Consider the following 16529-nt stretch of genomic DNA (forward strand, 5'->3'; position numbering starts at 1 on the left):
ACCTAATCACTTCCCAAAGACCCCACCTCCTAAAACCATCGCTTTGGGGGTTTGGATTTCAACCTATGAATTTTGTGGAGATACAACCATTCAGTCCATAACATCTATGAATATTGTTTTCATTTTTATCATCCACAGATACAGAAAATGGACATAGTTAAAGAAAATATATTGGGCATAGTAAATAGTTAATGAGAAAAAAGATTAATAAATTCAGTAATTTGTTTTATTCTTCCAATTTATTCAACAAATATCATTAACCATTTATTTTGTGCCAGGCACTCTTTTAAGTGCTTGAGATACCTTAAAGAACTAAAATGCCCTGCCTCTTGTGTAGCTTACATTTTGGTTGGGGGTGTGGGGTGGCAGACAATAAACGACACCCCAAAGAAGTATACTATGTAGTATATTATAAGGTGGTGAATGCTATGGAGGAAAGATCTAGAGAAGGGAGGGGAGGACTGGGAATGTGGTAGGGAAGCAGGGAAAGTGAAAATTTAAAATAAGCTTCTGGGACAGGTGAAGATTGAGTAAAGCTTTGAAGGAAGTGAAGAAGTGAGTCGTGGGGATCTTGGGGGGAAACCAAAACAAGGGACTCTGGCAGTGATGTGCTTGGAGGATAGGAGCAGAATGAAATGAAGGAAAAAGCAATACCAGCTGGTGGCAGATTTTCTATGACCTTGTAGATCACATTGTACTCATAAAACAAATGCATTAGCTTTTATTTTGAGGGAAACGGGACATATTCGGTTTTCAAATACAGGAATGACATGATCTAACTTCCTATCTTTAAAAGATGCCTGTGTTATGTTGGTGACAGAGTTTAGGGTGCACGACTGGAATAAATATTTACTGAAGTCTTATGGTGCTCGATTTAGTGTCGGTTCGTGAGTTAGGAAGATGTGATCGTTTGAGGCTGAACAGAACATAGTGGGAAGTACAAAACTGACAGCTTTTATGCTTTAAAATTAAACTGTTGGGTGTTTTCTTAGTAAGAAACTGTAAGCCATACAGAGCAAAACAGTGACATATAATGGAGGTATGATATTAAATGATTATGTGGCCTTTACTCAGTGATTCTAAGCGGTGGAGATTTTAAACCTGGAGGAGACCTTAGAAATTATCTCATAATTTGACACTTTCTTGTACACATCGAAGATCTGAAGGCCAGAGAGGAGTCAGGTGGGGAATTCCATTGACCTAAATGCTTGGCCTGGATTTCACTACAGATGTTCAGATCCAAGTTTAGTGGTTTCTCTCCAGTAGGGCATTTTCTCTCTGTTTGTAGTAGTGTTAATGTCTCCTAAAGTCTTTAAAACGTGAGGAACATTCTCTGGGTAGAACTATTGTCACAGTTCTTTCTTAAAAGAAGAGAGGAAAAAAAAAAAAAGCTTTTTGAGCAACTCATCAGAGACATGACCTAGTGCCCCCTTAGAACAGATAGACACTGAAATTTATTGTCCCCGATGAAAACTATTTTAAAAGTCTAATGGGAAAAAATATCTTTTTGGATTGTGGGGAAGAGATCCAGAGTTCTGTCTTTGAAATGCCAAAAGCCAATGAACTTCACTAAAGGAGGGAAACAATAATCTGCATAATCAAAGTTTCATTTCTCTTCAGCTTCAAAATGCCAAATACCAAAATATTAACTTCTGGGAGCTCCAGGTTATTTTTTTTAGGTTATTTTTTAATAGGAGGATGTTAAAATTAGTTTATGTATTGACAGCAGCATGGATGACCTTGAAATAATATGTACAAATATTACTGATAACTGTAATGGTTACTTTTCATATAAACAAGAGCCAAAAATAGCAACAAGTAAAAAGGACAACAAAGGAACACAAACATAAACAACAAACAACAGCTAAATAGGGAGAAGTTTGTTTCTTTCCTAAAAAACAATCTGGCCAGTCTTTTCTGGTGTCACAACTCTTTTCCAAGAGCTCACTCAGGGCCTTGGACCCAATCATTTTCATGCTCTAGAGCAAAGGTCAATGTATATATATTTGGTGAAAAGTCCAATAGAAAATATTTTAGGCTTTGTGGCCATACCATCTCCATTTCATCTATTCAACTCTGCTACTGTGGTGTGGAAACCGAGCAGTCCTAGACTTTATATAACGTGATATAACAATGGGTGTGGCTGTGTTCCAATAAGACTTTGTCTAAAAATAGGCAATGGATCTTTAGATTTCAGGGAATGATTTCATGGTAGGAACTTCTAGGTTGCTGTCTCAGTCTGCATGACTGAAGGTGGGTCACTAGGACATCAGCATTTTAGCTTAAAACAAAGAAAAAGAAGCTAGAGAAATGAATGAGCCCTGTTACAAGTCCTAAGTGGCACCTTTTACTTCCACTCCCATTTCATTAGTCCAAAAGTAGTGTTGCCATACTTAGCTGCAGGGGATAATGGGAAATGCGCCAAATGTCCACGAAAGAATAAGAAGCTGAAGGACACTAGGAAACAGAATCAACACAATGCTTGATTTGCTTTATACTGAAATCTTGCCATTGATTACCCACCCAACAGATAATCAATGTGCTGATAATAAGTGATTACATATGTGTTTTAGAAATCCCTATATTTCTTCATTTTTTATTATGAAAAATTTCAAATATATAAAAAAATGGAAATAATTGTATAATAAATGCCCAAATACCCATTACTTAGGCTCTGCAACATATATTTTGCTACATTTGTTTGTTTTGTATTCATCTATGTATGCTTCTGTCCAACAATAAATCCATATTTTTAAAATTTTTATTTATTTAAAAAAATTTTTTTAAATCCATCTTCTTGTTTTCAGAGCAAATTGCAGACATCAGCATATCTCACTTTTGAGCACACATGTCTTCATCAGTGTTATTAATTAGAGTTCAATGTTTGACTATGATTTTTTTAAGATAGAATTACACACAATAAAATGTGTGAATCTTAAATGCGTCATCCAATGAATATTTTTAAAAATGTAAAGCTTTGTAACCCTATTGTATTTCAAGATGTAGAAATTTCAGTCGCTCCAGGAAGTTCCTCCTGTTCTTCTAGATCAATCTCCCCACTCTTCTTGTTCTTACCATAGGGTAGTTTTGGCTGTTCTAGAACTTCATGTAAATGACATCACATAATATGCATTTTTTTGGTGAAATATTTCTTTCACTCACTCAGCATAATATGCTCTCATCTTGTTTCGTGTTTTTACATTTCATCCATGTTGTTGCATATATATCAGTAGTTCATTTGTATGAATATTCCACAGGATGTTTATCCATGCTACTGTTGATAGACTTTAGAATTTTTTTTATCAGTTTGGGGCTATTAACAATAAAGCTGCTATGAATATTCTTATGTAAGTTCTTTTGTTGATGTATATACATACACAGATACATGTATCATATACATATATATACACTCACGTGTGTGTGTGTGTGTGTGTGTGTGTGTGTGTGTGTGTGTGTGTGTATCTATCCATGTGGGCTCCATCTCACACCCTGAGATCATGACCTGAGCTGGAAAACAAGAGTTGGATGCTTCACCGGCTGCGCCACCCAGGTGCCCCTATATTTAGTTTTATAAGAAAAATCTTAAAATCTTTTTTTTCCATGTGATTGAACCATTTTATACTTCTATCATCAGTATATAAGAATTAGTTGCTCTACGTGCTCACCAACATTTAAGGTTGTTAGTGTTTTTAATTTTAGCTCTTTTAGTGGTTGAATCATGGACCTACGTTTTTTTCTGTGGAGGATTCTAACAGAAGGCAGTATATTATCTTTAAAGAATTATAATTAATTTATTGTAGAGTTGACATAATTTTCTTGCTGAGCTATTGACATAGAGGTCGCACCTCTTGATTCAGTGAGAGCAGAGCTCTGCTGCATTGCTGAACCCCCTGGAGCAAAGTCCATGTGGTAGTTTATGTAAATAGGTCTAGAATTCAGTGGGAGTGGGAAAGAAGGTCATTTATGTAGGTTAAAATGTAAATACTACCCCTTGATGATCATTCTGAATGATTAAAACTATTTAAAGAGATATATCAGAGGACTATCTTGAGAAAACTCAAAAAATAACTCCATTTTTCTTTTCTAAAGTTTACTAATTAAAATAATGTTAATCAAGACAAATATGCTAAGCCTATTTACTGAAACAAAGCAAAAAATGAAGTGTTACAAAAGTAAACATTTAGCTGAGCTTTGTTTTTCTTTCCATAACTTTAGTCTAAGAATTTTGATAAGTATAACAATATAAAACATAAAAATCATGAAGAGAGGCAGAGAAATATGCCATTATGAAAGCAAAGTTACAGGAACAGGTAAGAATAAAGGAGATGGGGTAATGTGCCATTCTATGGTATATGTTTTTTTCTTCTCTTTCTCTGTCAGTCTGTTGTGTTTAGGATCGAAATATGGGCATCTTCTAGCATTTAAAAGAAGATAATGGAAGAGGAATGCCAATGAAAAGGAACAACAAGAATGCCAACCCTGTTTTTTTAAATTGACTTCTTTTCATATCAATATTTGTATTGATATTGATATTCGTATCAATATTTGAGAACATTAATAAAGAACAAGCCTCCCTCCTTCCTTCCTTCCTTCCTTCCTTCCTTCCTTCCTTCCTTCCTTCCTTCCCTCCCTCCCTCCTTCCCTCCTTCCCTCCCTCCCTCCCTCCCTCCCTCCTTCCTTCCTTTCTCCCTTCCTTCTTCATTCCTCCCTCCTTTCTTCCCTTCCTTCCTTCCTTTGTCTATGGGGATAATTATTTTTTAAAAAAAGGTAAAATCACTCACATACGGATATAAGATAAACATATGGCAAAAATTTTGTTTAACTCATTATTAATGAGTGAGTCAGGCACACGTTACAGTTGGTTTAAAGAGAAATCTAAAGAACAGACACATTTATAAATCAGAAATATTGAAATGAATGAGCAAATGACACAAAACTGGCTTTTTCCACTATAAGGGAGGAAAATCAATTGAACCTTTGCCTAACAGAATTTATTTGCCTGTCTGTAGGCAAGAATTATTTTGCATTGCTATCAGTTATTTACAACTTACAGAGTTGTAAAATAGCTAAAAGGCAATGAAGGGTGCAGAGCTCCCATAGAATCAGAATCAGCAACCCAGAAGAGTGTGCTCTAAACAATGTATAGTTTTTCATTGAAATACAGTATTTTCCTTAATCTGTCGATCATATATCTGTGCCTATTGACTTACTCTATTTTTAAGAAATCCCCATGATTGTGCTTTATCATACAAAAAGCTTTAAGAAAAAATGCAAAATAAAAAATTAATCTTGCCACTAATTTTGAGTAAATAAAAAAACTGCCACCAAAAATCTTCCTGTGTGCTAATATGTAAGAGGGAGAAAACCAAGTAATGCAGTGATGATACATGCATGCAAGTATTTTTAAGGGACTACAAAGTCTGGACAGAATTTCATGCAAATCTCTATGGTAAAGTACAGTTGGCCCTTGAACAATGTGGGAGTTAGGAGCATTAACCTTCACAGTCAAAAATCCTTGTATAATTTTTGACTCCCTCAAAGCTTAACAAATAGCTTACTGTTTACTAGAGACCTTACTGATAAAATAAACAGCCTGTAAAAACATATTTTGTATGTTATATGTATCATATGCCATATTCTTAAGGTAAGCTAGAGAAAAGAAAATGTTGTAAAGAAAATTATAAGAGAAAATACATTTATAGTACTGTATTGTATTTATTGAAGAATATTTGCATACAAGTGGACCCACACAATTCAAACCCATGTTGTTTAAGGGTTGACTATGGATAAAAATAAATAATAAGTAAATTTCTCTTATTTCCTCAAGAGACAAATGGATGCACCTTGTGATAGTCTTACAATGTCTTACAATGTAAAGTCATGACCTTACATTGTAAAATCAAAAGGTTGGACTTATCAGGTCTATTATATTTTCAAGAAGATACTTTAAGGAGTGGGAAAAAGTGAGCAGCAACCTTCTCCTACTTTATTGACAAAATTTTATTATTTTACCCTTATGTAGGATGTCACAAGATCCAGTGTTAGTTTAAACCCACTTAATATAAAAACCATCAAGGAGCAAAGTCTGATATACTGTCACTTTATAGCAAAAGCAAAATATGCAACTGTTTTTATTTTATTTCTGCTATATACACAAGTGTGCTTTTTTTTTAAAGATTTATTTATTTATTTTAAAGAGTGAGAGAGAGTCGAGCATGGGGAGGGGTAGAGGGAGAGAGAAACTTCAGCAGACTCCACGCTCAGTGTGGAGCTGGATGTGGGGCTCAGTCCTACATCCCTGAGATCATGACCTGAGCTGAAACCAAGAGTCGGATGAAAAATCATACCATTTTTAAGCATTTGTACCTAATGTAATTATTTTGTAAACCGAAAATCTACTCCTAATTGACGTTATTACCTTAGTAAAGATCATAAAAGGCTCATATTCTTCTGTTTTATAGAAATGATTTCTAAATCATTTTTATCCTTGTTAGTTTAATCAGTGGATATTGAGGGTGAACAGAAGGAACATTTAAATTTTATTCTGAATTTTTTTTTTTTTGCCATCAAAGAATCTTAATTTTTGGACTAAAATTATTAAAGTTGTCATTTTTAACCTTGTTATTTGTTTTTCAGATGTTTACATTTGACAGTAGTTTTCTTTAAAATAAAACTAAATAGTTTCCTCTTCCCATCAAATCTACTGTCTGAAGCCTAATCAAAACATGATTTTGTAATGAGTTTTTAACTATGAACATTGTACATTGCAATGAACAATGAATTTAGATAAGTAGAAGATGCTGTGCTGGGTGAACATGATCCTTGAGATATTTCCATTTAAATGGTCACTGTAGGAGACAGCTTGTGAAGTTGCCATTTACAGTAGAGCACTGTGTAGATGTGATCCAGCAAAATGTCAATTAGATTTTCAACTCATGTTACTGAAATGTGAACTATAATGATCCCTGTCCAGTTTCAGTCAATGTGAAATGATACTCCTTATGCAGTGGAGAGGAGAGAGTTCATTGTGGCATGCATGAAATGTCAAAGATTCTGTCATGATAAAATCAAATCTAACATTTACAAATTTTCTTAAGTGACTAAATAATTATTATAATTTTTTTTTTAATCTTATTGTTGAAGAAAAGTCCCTTTTAAAAAACCGGTTGCTGAACAAGTTTTCCTTTTTAATACCTTGATAGTATAATACCTTGGTAAAAGTATGAATAAAACCTTTTATTCTGTTGATATTGACAAGTTCTTGAAAGCCTTTTACACTTATTTAAAGTTAGAGGAATTCAGTTTAATTCCGAAGCCCAACGAAAAATTAAGAAGGATTAAAACTGTAACTATATTATAACTAGTTTCCCACATTTATTAAAATATATATCTCCAATAATTTCAACAGGTCTTTTATTTTCACCACAGTATAAGTAACAATGTGATTTGCATATCTGCTATCAAATAATTTTCTACCTCCCCATAAAGAGGTTTCTAATTGGTTTAAAAAAACCTCAAAGATAATTTTCCCCAAGTGAGACAAAGCAACAAGAGAAGATTAGTAAATTGTTATTGTTTGTATACCATGTTTCACTTAGCACATTGTTAGCATTTTCTCATAATAAAAGACTTTTTAAAACACCATTTAAATCTTCGTACTAAGTTTTACCACTAAAATTGAACAATTTTCTTCTTTCCTTATATCATTTCCATTTTTTTCATATTTTATCCTTATAGTAAATAACTTCCAAAAGAGATCTATAAACAGATCCCTAATTTTTTCCATAGAATATATTTCTAAGAAGTAAAATTACTTACTCAGGCCCAAATTATGAATGTTTAAAGACTTTTAACATATGGGGCATTACAGTTTTTGGTAATATTTATAATCCTAATATTGTCAATATAGTATTGAGTGTTATCTCTTTAATATTTGCTATTTTAATAATTTAAAAAAGTTTTATTGCATGTATATTTCTTATATCAATAGTGAAATAGACTATTTTGGTTTATTGATCAGGCATTTCTAATACCCATTCTATGAGAATACAATCTGATGTTGGGTCTCCATTTTTCACTGATTTGTAAGCATTAGTAACATTAAACACTTTATTAATATGTGTTGCAAAATTATTTCCCAGTTAATAGTTTGCCTGTTAATTGTTAGGTACATTTTGCTTTTGGAGGAGGTCATCAAGAGGATATGACCAACTGTTGATCCTTGAGTTGGACTCTAAACTGGAGGCTCCTTACTCCCTACCCTGTCCTCCAAGTATATATTCCACCCACCATTCCCATCCTAGGAGCTGTTCCAAGGATGTAGCCTTGAGAGAGTAAAGTGTTGTTGAGGTCATCTGGATAGTATAAGTGACTAAATCCAGTTAAGGCCTCTCTAGAAACTGCTAATATTCTGGCGGGCAGGTGCAGAGATCTAAAATCAACATTGGAAAAAAAAAATAAAATCAACATTGGTGCATGTCCAACAGGTCACATATGTATTTTTAATATTTCCCCACATAGGGTGAAACTTTTTCTTGCTGTGGATGATTTTATCTGTTTTCTGCCTTTGCTAGTCCCCTGTTCCTCCCTCATCTTTTCTGTATAATTTCTCCTAACTTTTGGCTTGAGCAGATCTGGAGATGGCTCATTGGTTTGGATATTTATTTTTCAACTTACATATACTTGAAAGTTCAAGGACTTCTCTGTCTCCTGGTTATACTGTAGGTGTGGTTTATGGTAGTTTTATTTATTCTCCTTTAGTTTTTTTTTTAAAGATTTTTATTTTATTTTATTTATTTATTTGAGAGCAAGAGAGAGTGAGAGAGAGCACAAGAGCAGGGTGAGGGGCAGAGGGAGAAACAGACTCCCCGCTGAGCAGGGATCCCAATATGGGGCTCCATCCCAGGACTCCAGGATCATGACCTGAGCCAAAGGCAGCTGCTTAACCGACTGGGCCACCCAGGCGCCCTATTTATTCTTTTAAATCTGCATGAAAGGGATGCCTGGGTGGCTCAGTCGGTTAAGCATCTGCCTTCAACTCAGGTCATGATCCCAGGGTCCTGGGATCGAGCCCCACATCGGGCTCCCTGCTCAACGAGAAGCCTGCTTCCTCCTCTCCCACTCCCCCTGCTTGTATTCCCTCTCTCACTGTCTCTCTGTCAAATAAATAAAATCTTAAAAAAAAAACAAAAAAAAAAACCTTAAATCTGCATGAAAGATGTCTACAGAGATTCAGTAGTAGGCAGCTGCCATTATGCAAGGAAAATCTTCTTTTATGCATTTTGAAACAAATAATGATGAAACAACCAAGACTGTTTTTAAGGGTTCAAGAATTCACTTAAATATGGAATAGATCCTGTATCTTGAACAGCTTCATCTATTTACTTTTTAACTTAAAACTACAATGTTAAATTTGTTGTAGGGAATCTTGATGATGCCACCATTGATAGAACTAGATTTTGGTTAAGATTTTTGTTCTTTCCCAGCTCTTGATTATATTCACTACTCAGAAAAATAAATTAATGATATTTTGGCATATTTTTGAAGTAATTCTTTCTAGAGTCAGATGTAGTCAAATAGTTGATTCAGAATTATTTGGCACTATCTCTCAAATTTGAAACATTTAAACTTTCTACTTTTGAATGTGATATGTATTTTTAGGTGGTTTCTAAATACTCCCAACAATTGTTATCTTTGTCTCATTTTGTGCACTAAAAAGAAATGTCTTCATAAATGTGGTGTTCACATTTGGCCCGAACATATGGAAGGGTTTGCCACAACACAGAACACTTGACATTTTTCTCAGAAGTTAACAATTGTGAGAATTTTCTAATGTAGTAGAAATAAAGAGTTAGGAAATTAACTAGTTAGATGTGGAATTCTATTTTTGACTGAACATATTCGGCTTTGATCCAAAAATAGATACCTTGGAATAAGCTTCTGATGTCAACCTTATCATTGATAGAAAAATATTAATTATAAACATTTTTATGATTAAAATTATTGCAATATTTTTTAAGATTGCTAAAATTTGAAGGCCAGATATATGCAATAAACACTCATTAAATAAGTTTGAGAACTGCTGAAATAAAATGAAGATTTTTGTTGGATTTCTTTTGAATATTTATCCCATTTTTCAAATCATTTCATAATCAATTCATTTCTTCTAAATGGGCTCATGGATCATCATTACTTTTGTGTTCTTTTATGTATTTTGATCTCTCTCATTGCCTCCTAATACTTTCCTTTTTTTTAGAATTTTTGTATGTGTACTAGTGCTACACTATTTAACTTATTATGGCTTTATTATAAATTTTACTATAGAAAGGAGAAGTTTACTTCTCCCTTCCCTTGGTCACTTTTTAAACTCAGCAGTCTCGGCTCTTCCCAGATTTGTTCAGAGACTGTCTCCTGGAACCTGCATTTGCCCTTTAAAGTACATTTTGAGATGAAATATATTTCATCATCAAAAGCTTTCTCGTGTGGCTTCTTCTGACTTGGCCTCAAAGGTCTTCAGGGAAAATACAATTATTCTTAATACTCGTAGACACTTCCTGCAGCCCTGTCCCAGGGAAGAGTTTTATAAAAACTCTTTGTCTAGCACAGCACACTAGAAGGATATGTTCACTTACAGTCAGTTGCCTCAAAAAGTGTTGACTTTTGTTCATTTGTCTTCTGTCCCTCCCTTCCTTCCCTTCTTCCCTCTTTCATCTCCAATTTTTCTCTTTCTGTTCTCTTTTGAACCCAGTTAATCAGGTTTTACCTTCATTATACCAATAATCTCTTTCTGCGGAAGTCACCAATGACCTCCAGCCCATTTAATCCAATGTTGCTTCTCAGTTCTTGTCTTATTTGAGCTAGCTGTTGTTTTTACTTGAAGCACTTTCTTCTGTCGGCTTATCTGACACCTCACTTGCTTGATATTCCTGTTAATTTGCTGGCCCCAATTTTTCCGGTTCTTTCTCATTCTCTGATGTCTCAATGTAAGAACGCCCTGACCTCTGCTCTCGGCTCTCTCTGACTCCTTCTCCTAATACTCTGTCCCTTATTCCTTCACTCACAGCTATGCTGGTGGCCTTGTTCTTTCTAGAAATGGCAGACATGCTGTTGCATCAAGACCTGTGCAGCAGTTCTTTTATCTGTCTGTAATACCCTTCCTTCATGTGTTCACACGGTACATTCCATCACTTCCTCCTGGGCTTCATTCAGAGGTCACCTTCTCAATGCAGACTTCTCTGTTCACAATAAAACACAGACACCTTTTCCACCAGCTTCAGTTCACATCCTCTTTTTCAGTTTATTTTTCCTTTTTAGAACTTAATACTATCTTGAATAACACACACACACATTTGCCTTATTTATTGTCTCCCCCACTAAAATATAATAGTCTTATGAACTAATGGGTTCTTTTATTTGACTCAGTACAGTATATCCAGCACTTGAAAGGAAGTTTATGGTTCTAATTGAGTACTCATTATATATTTGTTGAATAAATTAATGAATAATTTTCACATTCTCTAACATTAATGTTTACTTTTTTAAAAAAAGATTTTATTTATTTGAGAGAGAGACAGAGAGACCGAGAGCACAAGCAGGGCAGAGGGAGAGGGAGAAGCAGACCCCTCACTGAGCAGGGAGCCCGATGCGGGGCTTGATTCCAGGACCCTGGGATCATGACCTGAGCCGAAGGCAGACGCTTAGCCAACTAAGCCACCCAGGCGCCACTAATGTTTACTTTTTTTATTTTTTCCTTATATATTTAAATATATGCTAGCTATTATAGCTTATGCACTTTACCTATCTTTAGTTTGTCTCTTTCAGTTTTAGTCTTAGAAGATGCACATTTCTGTGGAATTCATTCCATATGTTTTCTGGATCATTAACATATGAAATAATCTTTTGGTTTCTTTCATTTTAATGAATGATTTTAATGAATGATTTATCTGGGCACAGAATTTTGAGAGTCACAAAATTTCCTCTTAAAACATTAATCTTGTCTCTTTTCCATTTAATCTTGCCGAGGAGAAACAGGGGCTGGTCAGATTTTCCTATGTGTAGACAGCATTTTTTTTTTCTAACAAATTGTTTGCATAATTTAACTTTATTATTTTAGTTCTCAAATTTTACATGGCATACATAGATTTGTGTGTCATTCTCCTTTCATTAGTATTATCTGGGACAGTTTGATCCTACTATCCAAAGAGAGTCACAGCAATTTTAAAAAATGTGTATCTCACCATATTTTTTTCTCTTTTAATGTTCTGTTTTTTCATTGTAAACATCTTCAACTTTTAGTTTTTATCTTCACTTCATATTCCATATCTACTACATTTTCTCTTGCATTTTTATCATTTTTATCTTTCAGGTACATATTCTAAAATTTTTTATTCATTAACTCAGTAAGTCTATTTTCATATTCATTTCTGGTTTTCAAGTCCAAAAAAGGTGGGCTTTATTTAATTTTACTGTTTAACTTTTTGCTTCCTGGCAATTTTCCTTTCTATCACTCAGGAGTATTTAACTTTTTTTTTTTTTTCCGTTTATCTTTGATTATATCCTCCTGTCTTTTATTTATCTTCCTGTGGATTTCTGCACATATTTCATGGGAACCTTTTCTACTTGTATTATTTTGAACACAAATAATAACCATTTTCATGTTTTTTTCTTTCATACTAGGAATAAATTTTTAGTTCTTTTTTTTTTTTTTTTTCTCTTCTCTGACCCTACAAAACAGTGTTCACTTTACCTAGTATTGAAGTAGTTTTATTCAGGACTCCATACTCTCTTTCCTTTATTTTCATACTTCAAGAATGAGAAATTTATCAAATCCAAATCAACTTTTGACAACAGACTTGCCTTGACATCATATTGATTGAATATGGTGCAATATTTTTTCTCAAATACACAACTGGAGAGCACAGTCATGGTACCTAAGTAGCTAGCACTGTTTAGTAGAGTTCACTGACCGTGATGGAAACTTCTCATAAGCCATTGTCTTATTTTCTTGAACTCTAAACTAAGGCACTATTTGAAAACTTACAATTTGTATAATGCACTCCTACCACTCTTACCACTGGTCCTTCATGTATAAGAGTTTATATAAATGCAAGTAAACTATGTCTGCCAAAGAACAATCATCTGCCTAATTCATCAGAATCAGCATTTCCCTGGCTTTTTGTAGAATGGAAGTTAACTGATTTTGAGAGAAAGGTTATAGTCTGGCTTCTAAGTAAAAGCGGTTCTCATAAATATAGAGGACAATTCTGTATCTTGAAACAGGAAGAAGATTTCTCTTTTTCTTCTTACTTTACCTTAGAGGCTAGAAGTTTTTTTCTATTTTAGAGTGTCATAGTGCATTCACTGAATCTCTCATACAAGTCCCGTTTATCCTTACTGTTACAGCATGGGTATTCTACCTTCTCATGATTGGGCGATATTAATGTAAGGTTTCAATGCTATTATGTGTAAGTGGTATTTTCAATGCTTTCCCTTTAATTTTTGTGGTGAGCTATTTGACACTCAACTAGGAATCTGTTATTAGATATCACTTTAACCATAAATCTTTGGTATGAGAAATTGAGAAATGTTTTGTCTTGTGTTATGAATATTGAAGATAATATTCATGCAGAGAATAGATAGTGCAGGACACTTGTTCAAAATAGTGGTGGAGATCCTTGAATGTGATAAAGTTTGTACTAAATCCACCATGGTTTTCTATAGGGAAAATATTGACATAGAATAGAAAACTTAAAGAAAAATTATATTTGACTTAAAAAATTTTAAGTGACTTATTGAACTACAACTGACATACAGTAAACTGCACATACTTACAGTGTACAGTTTGGTAAGTTTCAACATGTGTGTATACATACGTATATACACATAGGTAAATATATATGTGACCTGTAAAACCATGATCATGATCATGAACATATATGACAACCCCAGAATTTCCTTGTTCTTTTCTATAGTCTTGTAGACTCCCTATCTTTGCTGTATCTCTGATCAGCATCAGGCTACCCACTGATCAGCTTTTTATCACTACTGACTATCCCTGTCGCCCTCTCCCACTGTCACTCCTGACTTTTCCATTACTGGATTAGTTTGCATTTTCTAGAAGTGGAATCATACAGCATTTATACATTTTTTGTCTTCTTCAACTCAGTACTACTCTTTTGAAGTTCAACCATGTTGTAGTGTGTATAATACTTTATTTTTATTGCTCAATTGCATTCTCTTGTTTGGATATACCATATTTTATTTACTCATATACTTATTGATGGACATTTGAGTGGCTTCTAATTTTTGGTTATTACAAAAAGAGCTGCTAAGGATATTCATGTATAAATCTTACATGGGAATATGTTTCTGCACAGTATAAGGAGAAGACATATATTTAACTTTTTAAGAAATAAGACAGTTTAGTGGTGTCTGGGTGGCTCAGTCAGTTGAGAGTCCGACTCTTGATTTCGGCTCAGGTCGTGATGTCAGGGTCACGAGATCCAGCCCTGTGTTGTTGGGCTCCGCATTCAGTGCAGAGTCTGTTGTTCCTCTCTTTCCCCCACTGCCTCTCCCCCGGCTCATGTGCTCTCTCTCTCAGATAAATAAATAAATAAGTGAAATCTTAAAAAAAAAAAGAAATAAAGTAATTTATATGGAAGTTCTTAGGGCATTATAAAGTGCAACCTAAATATGCTATTATGTTTAGGAATATACTTATTTTGGCTGGTCAATGTAGTCTGGCTAAATATATCCTATTCAAATTTAGTAAGAAGTAAATTATTAAATCAAAGTGAGCATATCATAGTATATGACTCTCAAAAACTTTGGACAAGACCTGAGAGACTTAGATTTTAAAAAAATGGATCAGTTAGAGGTCCACTAAGAACATTTTTATACAATAAATGTTAACAAAATGTAAGTATGTGGATATATATATGCAGTGATTAAACATACCTAGATAGTGTCATATATAAGAAGGATCATTTTGTTTATCGTAAGGGAACATGGACTTCATTTCCTAAACTATTTCTCAGTCTCCCCAAGACACTGCCTAAGGTGTATTATCTCAGCTAATCCTATGTTTGAATCAGGAAAGTCACTGTTGGTCCATTTTCTCTTTAACAGATAAAATTAAAGAAAGAAATTGAACTTCTTAGAAAAAGCAGGATTAAGTAAAACAGATTTAACTATAAACATAGAGACAAGGCGGAAAAGCTTATGGAATCATACTGCGGACTAAGAGTGGGCTTGAGTCTATGTATACAATTACTTTTTTGCTTAGTTACTTGTGTTCTCCTTAGATTAGGTCCCAGTGGATCAGAGATTAGAAATACGATTATGTTATGGCTGCCGGGAAGGAAATCACAAGGTGAGAGTTGAGAGGGAAAGGGAAAGACGGTGGAGGAATCATCAAGTCACTTGCAGTGTGGGTGAATTCAGAATAACAGCCATAGCCCTGGATTCTTAAGCATCTTGCCTTCTTTAAAATGACTATTTGCAGTAATGATAGACACATTAAGAGTGTGTTAAATTTTATTTTAAACAGGTGGAGTAATTTGGTCCATAACTTTAATAATTTGTATCATAAAATTTAAAAAATTCTGGATGGATATCTAAAAATTGATTTTTGGTGCTTAATTTTTGGTGATACCAGGTAAAGGAGTGATTAGGCTAACATTTCAAAGCATATAAAAAATTAAAAATCCAAATGAGATGAATAAGAGAGAACAGAAAATATAGCAATAAAAAATAAACAAGAGATTATCATGCCCAACCTTGAGTTTATAATTGAAGACCGGTGTGTTGGGTTAACTGCCTTAAGGCCATCAGTGTGTTAATAGCACTGATGAATGTATTGACAGAATTCTGTGCCCATTCATTCATACTTTGGTATCATTATCATCTGTATATCATCACATCAGATTATCATGAAAACCCTGTCGTACTTTTTAGATGAACGCTTTTAGATTTACCACCTGTTTTTTATTTATCCATATGTAACACTTTGAACATTCAGAGTTTTCATTCAGAAATTTTGAAAACTTCACCTCCTATAATAACTCATTGTCCTGCTGTAGATAAGAAGCTTGTTAAGAAGCTTGTTAACTCAGGAACATGGCCCCGCCTAGCATCAATAGAGATGGTTTTCTCAGGTCAATCCAAAATCACTGACAGACAATTTAACTCCTATGAAGCTTGATGCCTGTTCATGGTCCAGGCTGTGCGCACAGGGTCTTACTTAGACAGTTTCCAATCTGCTCTTCTGAGCTTGTGAGTGATGCAAGAGGTAGAATAAGTGGTAGTAGAAAGGAAGGGCCCTTGGTATGAGACAGATCTCAGCTTGACTGCTGATTATCCTTTCTTGCTATGTCATTCCGGGTATTTTTTTTAAGTTTATCTGTAGTATAGATTCGTTGTATGTATAATAGGGATTATCATACCTGTTCCCAGTATTGTTTTGATGATACTCTATGATCTGTACATTGTCTAATAGAAGATGCACAATAGAATGAATTCTAGTTATATAG

Source organism: Zalophus californianus, chromosome 1 (assembly GCF_009762305.2).
Source record: "Zalophus californianus isolate mZalCal1 chromosome 1, mZalCal1.pri.v2, whole genome shotgun sequence".
NCBI lineage: Eukaryota > Metazoa > Chordata > Mammalia > Carnivora > Otariidae > Zalophus > Zalophus californianus.